Source organism: Botryllus schlosseri, chromosome 13 (assembly GCF_051294905.1).
Source record: "Botryllus schlosseri isolate E-star chromosome 13, Bs_hap1, whole genome shotgun sequence".
Lineage (NCBI taxonomy): Eukaryota > Metazoa > Chordata > Ascidiacea > Stolidobranchia > Styelidae > Botryllus > Botryllus schlosseri.
This window is the reverse complement of record NC_137248.1, coordinates 23063920-23076207: the sequence shown is the minus strand read 5'-3', so window position 1 is coordinate 23076207 and position 12288 is coordinate 23063920. Positions and strand designations below refer to the sequence as shown.

The following is a 12288-nucleotide window of genomic DNA, read 5'->3' as shown; positions in this document are numbered from 1 at the left end:
TTGATGTAAATCTCCTATTATTCAATTAACAGCTAAAGGCAATCGACCTCAGTGATAGCGATAGAACGAGAATCGATGAGAAATACGTGAATTCCATTCAGAGCTTCGCGAGATATAATCCTGAATGCCGCAAAGTCAAACTAGTCTTACCGCGCTTGAGTGGGGAAGATATGAAGACCTTGAGAAAACAACTGTTCTCACCCTGTAAGGGGATATTTTCCGAATAAATATGTATCTAGATGAGAATTAGGAGATTTTCCTTTACTTGATAATGCTTTGCGTGAGCGCTACGGCCTGATATGATTATAGGTAGGTAGGCCTACATATTGGTAGAAGTTAAGACATGCCAATGTAACTTTCCGCATTTCTGTCTATATCGATTCGGAATCCACCAGAAATTGGTTACTATGTGAGCGAAGTATTCTTGCAAAGCAACAGCACAGGCAAATTTATATTCGTTCGGTATGGACAATATTATAGAACATGATATTTCCACTTGGAGAGAAGACGAAATTTGATGTCATAAGGTAGCTCATTTTACACTATCGTAAATCTCTGTCGTTATAATGCTCGTAATCGAATCAAATTTGACCTGCAATGTATTCTGGGTAACCCTAACAATTTCTTTACGTAGCTGTAGAAATTACGTGCTATACGCTCCCGCAAAACAGATGTACGCAAAAAGTCGATGTAGAGCCGCGTTCGTTTTAAAGTTGTTCCATCATGAAATGTGTAATGGGATGTGGTATGGTGGATTTGGATTTGGTATGTCCTATAACCGCGTACCAGCTATAAAGGTAGGAATTCAATGTTTAACACAGTAAATCTGTTATTAAAATTGACTATGTATAGGTATATGCTATGTTCACGCAAGCCGAAGTCGCACAAATTCGAATGTATATGCAAGTTTTCTGTTATCGTATAGATTCGCACTAAATTTGCTTATAATTACGCGGGTATGCACTTCGGATTTGAGATGGATGTTAGTCTATGAATTCTTGCTTTACTCACGACCTAAAGTTGATAAATTGCGAGTTGTAGCAAGCATCTAACTAGCGAGAATCCGTGAAAGGGTTGTAATCTCGGTGAAATAGTGTGCGACACATTTTCCCATAAGTCGGATGCATGTCGGTTCATACTAAGACCATGTTACGGTCAAATATGTGTGTTTTTCTGTCGCACCTATAGGACACCCCCTTGCCACATCATCCACCCATTCCCGCACCTAGAGCACACCCATTGCCACATCATCTGCGCCACATCATCAAGTGCCACGCCTATAGTGCCACATCATCCATTGCCACATCATCATAGACAGGTCCAGACTTGTCTATTCACTTCCGTAGACTGACTTTTATAACACATTTTACACAATTAAATACACATGTTCAGTTTATTTGAGGTAATAACGGGCAAGCACATTAACTAATCGTCCAGAACAAGGTGTAGAGCTTCTTTCAGATCTTGGCATACTTTCTTGATATCAGAATCCTTTTTTTGATTTGCGATGTAAAAGCAATACCAGCTTCGCATACATGAGCATATGATTGCGTATAAACCGATATTGAAGTCTTCTGAGAGCATCTTCATTATTATCCAGTCTACACAATATTATTTTCCTCTTAGTACGTTATGTCTCTCAATCCAACAGAACAGTTGAATTGCTATTCGAAGGTATCTGATACAGACAACTGTAAACTAATTCTTTAAGTTTGTTCATCGTAGCGTAACGACCATTTTTACGAATCCATAACTGTATCATTTGATATCGTTGCTCAGTTAAGTTATAGCAATCCATGTATTGGCATTCGGCAATTTCATTGTCAGATAGCTCAAGTTTTTCGCGTGCAAACCTATACCAGTTCATCGGGTCAATCCGATCCATTATGACGTATATATCACTAGCAGTAATCTTGGACATATTCGAACCGAAAGTGACGAAGTTCTATATGATACATTGTATATGCACTATCCAATAGCTCATAAGTACTATGATCATCGAGGCATAAGCAGCTTCGCAGAGCCTACCCTTAACAGGAAATTTGTGTATACATTTTATATGCAAAATCTATGCTATACTTCAGCGTATTCGGCTTTAATAGCTCCTAACATTATAGTAGCACCGTCGCAGCTTACATTATAACGTTATTAGTCGCCGCTGGCGTTTTACTATCGATTTAATCACCTTTATTCTAGACATGCAAAAAATTATGCAGGTATTAGTATTAAGCTCTACTCAGTAAACTGCGATCTGAAATAAGTCGTAGGGATGGTACTACAAAAAATAACTATACATCGTTTTGTATGGCCACATATTGTAGTGTTGCGACATAGACCGAACGCGTCAGTGCAAGTTTTGAAAGCTGGAAAAGATACGCTCGTATTATTTGATTCGGATATTAATCCTGCGGAATCTCAAGTTATTCGTAGTCATTGGAAGGATAATTGCATCATAGATGTGCAAGAAAAAGAGATCTTTCGATTTGTGGGTGTCGTCAATATTCAACGAAAATCCAGCCATATAATTGTGCGCGGGTCCCATTGTTGAAATTGAATTGATCAGCGTGACGTTATACATACTGCGCTGTATCGAAAGCATCAATGCCAGTTGGATATCGTCGAGCGGTATACTTAATGAATCATTCCTGTGTCATAAACACTTGAGTAGTTGGTGCGTGTAGACAAAAACCTACTTGAGTACATAATTTTTATTTTCCATTAAAATTAGTATTCATTTTACAAAAACGTCGTGTAAAGTTAAAGTACTTGTACATTTCGGAGTACTCAAGTATAGGTTTTGTTCCTTGTGGTGAGCGACGTGAAATTATACCCAACCAAACCAGGTTCGATTCTAGCTTAGGTAAGTTTTGATGTGGCAATGAGTGACATAGGTGCAGCAATCGACATCGCGCGGGTTGATGCTGTGCAGCGTATAGATGGGGCAATCAATGCGGTGATGATGTGGCAATGGTTGGATGATGTGGCACTATAGGCGTGGCACTTGATGATGTTGCGCAGGTGATGTGGCAATGGGTGTGCTATAGGTGCGGCAATGGGCGGATGATGTGGCAATAGGCGTGCTATAGGTGCGGCAATGGGCGGATGATGTGGCAATGTAGGCGTGGCAATTAGGGCGACGTGGCCTTCTCTGATTGGACGGTACCAACTAAGGATCCCCTCACTACTAGTATGTCACCTGGATGCCACGTATACGGGAGTTCATCAGGATACCCCTACTTGGATATCGTTTTCATGGAGTCAAGCTGGCTTGTTCAAAATAAAGACTCTCTCTCTCTGTGTGTTCAAAATGGCATATTATCATTATTCATCCCCACGTGGGATGCACATGCACATATCGCGGACGAAATCGTAAGACACATAGGCTATATAGCCATTTATTAGTGTACTGTTTTTTTTTTAAATATATCGCAATCGTGCGTTGTATTGATTTATTAAAATTGTCAATAAGCTGAACTATAAAGAGGCATATAGCACGACCCAAGCGTGCACCTGCACCTGCACAACTGCACAGTGCACATCATGGCGAAATACGTGTTCTGATTACGTATCCCAATATAGTGAAATACAAGAACAAATATGAGCTTCAAAGTGAAATTGTGATGCATGTGGCGGCATCACAACGTGATTCAGTAAGCATGATACGCCATGACCATTCGTAGCACACAACACGTCAAGTCTGCTATCTCTACAATCGCGGCCCTATTGTGAAAACCAGACAGCCTTCTTCCTTCTTCGTCACGTGACACCTGCTCAGTGCAGCGCGACGGAGCGTGCATCTGGCATTTGAATCTGAGTTGATGTCTGTGTGACTGATGCGACGAGTTTCATAATGGACGCTGACAAAGCAGTCATTAGTCATTGATTGGATTGAGAAGCTGTACGAAGCGAAAGCTGACGACTTGCTGTCTGTTGTTGATTCTGAAACTCTGCCCGAACCGCTCCAACAGTGAAACAGTTTGAAATGAAATGGTAAGAGTTTTAATTAATATTGATATAGAATGATGCGTAAAAGACTTAACTTTCGTATACACTTCTTGTGACCGTAATTTAGCTTCTCCTTTTTCGTTGATAGTTCGTATTCAATATCAATATATGGTAGAACATTCATAGTTTGTTACGCCTCGTTATTTCTTGGAATGCAGATACGCCATACTGTGAAGTGTAAACACTAGGGTTGTCCATAATTTGGAAAATCTCAAAATTTATGCGTATCCATGTCTCATTTTATAGATTATAGGTAAAAAACGTCAATGAGCCTGCAATAAGCTCACAGGAAAGTCGTTAACATTTGTCTAAATGCGTTTGAAAGGAGCTGCCGTAGAGTGGGCGTGTCAGCAACCATAGTGCGACAAGCAGACTAGTAATCACGAAATCACGGCGCTTGATTGGCTAATCTGCTATGCTTCAATGATCACGACGGTGACGGCTTGCTGATCAGCTGGTCAAGGAGTCGACTAACGGCGGTGATTCTGTAAGCGCATTGTAGGTTGGTCAGCAGATAATGATTTAAGATTAATTCAGAACATGTTGAGTGACGAAATAAATGATGAACAAAGAACAGCAGCTTCACAAAAACTTCAAATACATGACTTGATGGCTTATTGTGAAGGCAACCGTTGTAGCCTGTATGCCTTGTTTTCATCGAGGAAAGCACAAAAACACGAGAAGAAATATTGCAAAGGCGTTTATGCAAGTGGCTAACGAACTTCTAGTTTCAGAGGGGATGTTCCATGATTAAATACAAATATAAAACTTGACATTGACATTACCGTGTCTGAACTTATATCTTGTCGTGGTAGCCTATATAATTGAAGTCTTAAAAGCTGTACGGGCTGGATGAATCAGCCATTTGTGCTTGGCACTTGTCACATTCTTGCAGCATAATGAATCATACCCGCGAGTGCTGTCTAAGTCCTCAATCATACCCCGGAAGAAGGTCTAAAGGCAAGCATAGACTATGCTGGTAGGACCAGCAAAAAGACTGTTCGCATGCATTGTTTAGCATGTCCATAATGAATCTTAGATCATTGCCGGCTGCATCACGACTAATGCTTGAATCAAACCAGACATGGAAATAAAAAAGAATGTATTGAAGCGGTGCGTTAGTTGCATTTCTTTAGAGTCCCCATGCAAGCTGCATGGTCGGCACACATATCTTCTGATCATGCAGGATTGTGTCCAGAATCCATCTCACATGGTGTGCTGCACCAGTTTGGTGATAACTAATGTACTTTACCTGCACTGCACCCTGAAAAGCAGGACCACTTGGCGTAATCTCAATCATATCAGATAGGTATTTCTGGGATCTATAAGTTCACAAGCATTCGCTGTTTCACCTCTGTCATGCCTGCAAGAGGGTATTGTTGTTCTGAACCTATCGTTATCTAGTTTTAACACTAAAAATTCAATGACCAAGTGTCTCATTTTTGTATTTAATCACCAACGTACAATGCGCTTACAGAATCATCATTGCCGTTAGCGTACTTCTTGAACTAGTAGAAGCAATAATCAGCAAGCCGCCGTGGTCGTGATCATTGAAGCATAGCTGATTAACCAATCAAGAGACGTGATTTCGTGATTACTAGTCTTCTCGCCGTTCTATGGTCGCTAACACGCCCACTCTATGGCAGCTACTTTCAAACGCATTTAGACAAATGTTAACGACTTTCCTGTAAGCTTATTGCAGGTTCATTGACGTTTTCTATCAATAATCTACAGAACGAGACATGGATACGCATCTTTTTTGAGATTTTCCAAATTTTGGACAACCCTAGTAAACACGCTGCAATATGATAAATGCCATAAACACCTATTTGCTGATTCATACCAATAGCAATGTTTTGCTGGTCGGTAGACTGACTGAATGTTCCTCAAGTATTAGTGATAAAAATATCTAATGTATTCGCGAGGTCATACCGTAGTAATTTATAATTTATGTAATAAGGCATTTATATATTGCTTGATCACTGGCTAACTCTAAATGGATTGTAGTAGTTTGGTTACGCCTGAGATTGATTGCCGCCATTGTGGATTATTCACAATAAACAACTCTTGCTGAAAGTATTCTGCTGACTTTTCCTTCGAAAACCTGATAAAATGAGTACATTTACTGAATACTATTCAGTGAATATGAATAGTATGTCCCATATACAACCAATATGAGCAATTGATTATGAACAAGTGCAAGTCATACTTTGATAGGATACCATGATTGATTATTATCAAGTTCATTGTTAATGACTATGCACCTTTGTAGTACATGATACGCTCTTGCCGTGGCCAATTTCACCCTGTATATAGCCGCACCCGTGTAAATTTTCCAGTAACGATAACGATAAGGTAACTGATGTTAATATACGAGCATATTGTCTAAACGTGATAGAAGGCATTATTTAGGATTATGATGACTCCCTCTTCAAGTTGAGGAAATGCATGTGCCGCAATCAAACCCTCAACTCAGAGCCGCGGTTTGGCCTATATCGCCCAGCGAATCTCGGCTATCAAAATGAATTATCGAATTACCATTGATGACGTACCGTAATCGAATTACCATTGATGACGTACCGTAATTTTCCATGTATAATGCCCAAAATTTTACCGATTTTTTGCCCTAAAATAGGTGGGTGCGTATTATACATGAGTACAGCAAGCCTTGAAAAAAAATCCCTCAATCAAAAACTTGAAATCACACCTTTCTTCATGTTTGTTTAAATCGCGCATCAGCTCTAGCCATTGGGCCCCGTAATTCGTATTATAAGAGTGTAACGCGGCGTCAGAAAGAGAAACGTGTTGCCAATTAACGAAAAGCGTGTTTCTAATTAACGAGAGTCTTCTGCAAAGCACGCGATATCTTGCTTGAGTTGGTTTGCAGTTTGTACGCGAGCGAAATCAGGTCGCTGATTGCTACAAGCGTGCGCGACAATCCTTGTTGATTCATCGCGTTAACGACAGGCCTTAACAATCGCATACACAAGAGACCATGTGCGCAAGATATAATCGCTTGCGTAATCAGTCGGATCTCCAACAGGACTGGCGCGCCCGACGTACCTGTTGGACTGAGGCCCTGAGCAATCGCATCTGTAATTGTAATAGGCCTCGTGCGCAAGATGTCGCGTGTCGCTAACCTGAACTATCGCGTCGCCGACCTCACAGGCTTTGGCTACTATCTACTCTCGTTTAGAGACAATGCCGTTAATTGTATTATAATTAGCGATCATTATGTCACGATTGTTCGACAGTGACATCTCAAAACAGAACAACAGCGTGTACTAAAACACAGCTATTCATGCACTGCGAATGCAGGGTGCGTACTATACATGGGTACAGGCTTTTTCCTAGAATATACACGTCATTTTAAGGGTGCGTATTATACATGGGGGCGCACTATATTCGGAAAATTAAGGTAATCATATTCTGGGTGATTCACAGTAGCCAATATTCTCGCCAACAATAACCTGATAACTGATTAGTGTGTAAATGCACTATAGGCAGCATGCTTGCACCCGCATCGGTTTGTTTTTGTTTCGCGTACTGTCAGATGACTTTAATACAACCATTCTGATTTTTTACCTAGATATCAGCAATGTCCGCTATTGGTGATGACCACGTCAAGCAGACTGTACGAAGAATGCATTATAGAGTGTGTAGTGTACCGTCAACATAATGACGTACTAAAATACAGCATGGGCTTCAACTCGACAAAAAAGAGCACGGAACAAGTGGTGCCTGTATAATATCATTTTCTGTAAGTTGAATGGTATCATATACGAAAATCAATGTTCAAAATCAGAATCTATTCTCAGGCACGGGATGCGAAATCCATTCATCAACAATGCCAATTATGGCGCCAGGCCCCGGCATGAAAGTTGGATTGCAAACGAAGGTAAAATAAATAGCTTCGATACAATTTGCGAAAACCGAAGGTGGTTAAAGAATTTAGGGTGGGTACTCACTACTCAATCAGTCGTAGCATCATATCATACATTTCTGCTCAAGTTCAAGTAGCAGTACTGAGCGAGTACTCAAGTGGAAGTAGAATATTGAGAAAATTGCACGAGCATCAAGAAGTGGATTAGCCCGAATTGTGGAATTCTTTAGAGTGTAATCGTAAGTGGCCATTTCCGAATATAGGTATAGTCAAGGTGAAAGTATATCAGCATTGGTACTCCAGTTGCAGTAGAAGTGGTATCCTAAATTTCTGTTGAAACTACAAGCGGAAATAAAAAATTGCGTTGATAAGTCTTCAAGAAATTTTGAGAAGTATATTTGGTCAAGGTTTTACCATCATCTTGCCACGAAATCGTGACTATTTTTGAATATAGGCAGTCAACGTATATCCATGTTGACTAGCGCGTATCTTTATGTTGAAGATGATCAGCATTGGAACCCAAGCAAAGCATCAAATTTCTAATCAAGTGTGTGTAGAGATCTATAAGCCATGTAAAAGCTGCTTCCAGTACAAGCAGAAAATTGAGTTAGAAAGAAATCTTGTAATTTGTTTCATAGAGTAGATTTGGTCTCGGTCAGGAGTAGCCAACCCGTGGCTCGCGAGAAGGTTTTCAATGGCCCGCGAGTTGATTATCGATTTAAATTGTAATATCAAAAAAATAAATTAGGCAGGTAATTTATTGTGAGCTTGCAAGACACACCGAAAATTTGATTAGCCTGACCGCAAACTTTATGATGTTGATGACGAAAATATCAGTTCCGACGCATTGGCGTAGCCAGGGGCCATCCACATTTTCGTATATGAACATAAAGTAGAATATTTCGTCGCAGATTTATTTTACTTGATATTTTTCTCAGCGCTTCGCGCGATTTATTGTCATTCGATTTCTATCTTTTATAGTATTGTTTCCCTCATGAAAATTAAAGATGCGCCCAATCTACGGAATTGATCTCAACTATATTCTCAATTATGTGAGAACGTGTTGTCCTACATGCGACTTCGCCCCTGCACTCGCTGAAAAATTGTCGTTGATGAAACCTTTGCGCAAAATGATAGACTCGTGTTCACTGAAAACTTCGATTATTCATGTCTTGGTCAGTTAAGTCCTGCGGTATACAGATCTGGTCAATTGAGCCCGGCGTTATTCAGAGGCGACTCACAATATATGCAACATTAATATTGCCCGAATTCATTCATTAACTTCTAAAAAATTTTGCGATTGCGGATCATGTAGGTTCTATTCTAGCTGCGCTATATTCGCAAACAATGGAATTGTCAATAATATGGTGATTTGGCGGCAAAATACAGTTAAAATCAATGAAACAGTAGCTCTTCCAACAATGATGTAAGTCGGTATTTTTCTATGCTACCTATAATTTACTCAACACTGCGGCAAACCTGGGTATGCGTTGAGGTAGACAAAGTATCAAGTATGTAACTGTAAACGCGGACATTGAAGTTTTCTTCATCGTCTTGAATAGCGATTCAGGTTTCCCCCAAGGCCAGGGATCATTTGTGTCTTTTGTGATGCACTAGTGCGACCACAGATATTGTAATTATATTTTTGTGAAACTTTTGTCTTCACCATGTAACTTGCATGTATCAGTTCCGTTTTGGCGTTTGTGCTTTTGTTTTTGGTAATTTTTTCATAGAACTCGGAACGCAATATGCCTTTTTTCCGCACTCGATATTTGCAGTGTTGAGGGATTATTTAATGGAAGTATTTCTTACGGAAATTTCAAACGTTGCATTGCATCAAACAAGCATTGTTCAATCTACGCAGAATTGCTGAGTGGTCTGTATGTTTGACAGCCCTGATGTAATGGAATGTGGCTTCTTGCCAACATGGGTAGTCAAAGTAAAAGTAGTCAGTACTGCTCAAGTAATACATAATTTCTAGTGAAGTATATGTAGTGGTTTACAAGACATGTTAAACCTACCTCAAAGAAGCAGTTAGTGTGATGTCGTAAATTTGGTCTAGGTGTCGCTTGATTTTAGCATATAACCGTAAGTGGCATTTAACAAATTGAAGTATTCAACGTTGGGACCAATGCTTCCTCTAAATTTTGACGGGTCTGCGCACACTCACCAACTCACTGCGCAGACCCTTGAAAAACAGTGCGTAACGACTAAAAAAAGGGTCATCACTTCGAATTTTTTGTGCGCAACTGAGATTTTCTGTGCGCAGAGACTGTGAAAGCACTGCGCATGTGCGCAGCTTAGAGGGAACATTGGTTGGAACTCTAGTGGAAGTAGAAGTAACAGAAATTTATACTGGAGTATGTAATGATTTACGAAGTATATTAAAACTACTCCAAGTTAAAATTGAAATGTACTCGAGTAGTTTGAAAAGGGTAGATTTGGTTGTAATGTTTCATTCTTTTACCATGTAATGGTCCGAACATGGTTAGCCGAAGTAAAAGTAGTCGTTTTTGGTACTTAAGCTGAAGTAGAAGTAACATCATAAATTTCAACTGAAGTAGAAGTAGCAATTTTCAAGGTATGTCAAAATTATTTCAAGTGGAAGTAGAAATATAAGTTGATAAGTACTCAAGTAAATTGACGAAGTGGTCTCCGTCGAACAGGAGTTAGTTCTCAAGCAGACATGTACCGGTAAGTAACGTAAATCTGTAGTGAAGTATATGTAGCACTTTCCAAGGCGCTGTATAACTACTTCGAGCAGAAATAGGCAACATACAGAATTCACTGACATTGCTGTATATATTTCAGCCGCAAGCGCCGAGAAAAAACGTTTTGGTGCAACCACTTGTGATTGACGAAGAAAAAGAATAGGCACTCAACATCAGCAAACGGTGCATTGATATAATTCTTGCAGAGTGAATTTTTACTGAACGCTATTTGTAATGCTCGTTTTAAATTGTTGCGGTTTCTTTATTTCTGTGATACCATTATTTAATTTATCCTGTGATACCATTCTCAAATTTAATCAATTTTTTGCACATGGACTGCTCCATTAGCTTGGAGTTGTCCCAACAGTTGCAGTGTCTTATATTCCTGTGACACCTTTTTTATGTAATTAATGCTTTTTTACTTCGAATGTTTGTCATTAGTTTGAGTGGTATTAGCAGTTGCGGTTTGGTAAACTCCTGTGACACATTTCCTGTGATTGCTTGTCGCAATATGATTTTTCACTTCTGCATTGACTGTGTTAAGTTGTAGTAGTTCTAGCCTTATTTCACATTTTGTGTTTCGTAAATTAGATAGTTGTAGTTATGTTGATAATAACCAATATTGTATTTGTATTTTGCCAGTTTCATTCCCCACTCACCCAATATACGCTGTGTGTGAGCTGATATGATGTTGTATCACATGTTGTTAGTCGTGAGGCGTTGAACCAGATTTGGAGTGGAGATGATAAAGGGGCGAATTACACTTCCATAGGGAGTGGCGTCATGTCCACAGTACGTGAGGCGTGTCCATAGGGAGTGACGTCAGGTCCACTCCACAGTACGTCAGGCGTGTCCATAGGGAGTGGCGTCATGTCCACAGTACGTCAGGCGCGTCCATAGGGAACCACGTGATGTCCAGGCTGGGTCAGACGCGTCCATGACGAGTCTCTCCATGTCCACAACACGTCATTGCGGACGTACTCAGCGAGTAGACAGGACGTCTCTAGTTGTCGACAAACCCACTCCAGGGAGGTAACGGCCGGAAGTAACAGGATGTCCTGCCAGCTATTCCACCGGAAGTCAACTGGACATCGAGTGTTTGCTGGGGGGTCTCACAAAAAGTGGGCCGGGCTATGAGTTGGCATCTCAGGAATCAAAATAATAAGTAATATCGGTATGGTGTAAAATGATCATCGACATGGCAAGAATACGACTACAAATAGAAACAGAAAAATGTCATCAACCTGCGTCATGTCCCTGTTCTGCCTCCGGTTCTGATGGGGGTGACGAGTAAAAGGTGAACACTTCGGCCACACGTCAATATCACAGTCCAATTACCCGAGTTTAGTTATTCCCGTCCTAAATGCTACTATATGTGGGTAAACTAGCGTATCACGCCCATTGACGGTGGAGGCCCCAGTTTGATTCATGGCAGTACAGTAGTAAGTTACGAAGCGTCGCAGATTTATGAGATTCTCCGACACTATACGTTGCTGTGCTCAGAGCGTCTTCACAATAAAAAGCCCTAAGAAAGACCCAATCCATGACCTAATGCAGGGTTAGCATACGTCATCCTTTTTCGGGTTTTTGAAAATGTCCTCCGAGGATGCCTAAATGTCCTCCTTTATGAGATTTTGTCCTCTTGTTTGAGAATTTTCGTTAAACATAGGGCAAAATGCGACCGAGATA

The 12288-nt window shown here is 40.3% G+C and overlaps 1 long non-coding RNA gene across 1 annotated transcript; it reads left to right on the top strand.

Moving 5' to 3' along the window:
- Positions 1 to 3794: 3794 nt before the first annotated feature.
- Positions 3795 to 11283, top strand: LOC145454527 (uncharacterized). Its single transcript, XR_013920153.1, has 4 exons — positions 3795 to 3990; positions 7595 to 7765; positions 7824 to 7903; positions 10700 to 11283. It is a non-coding gene; the product is annotated as an uncharacterized LOC145454527 (long non-coding RNA).
- Positions 11284 to 12288: the final 1005 nt, after the last annotated feature.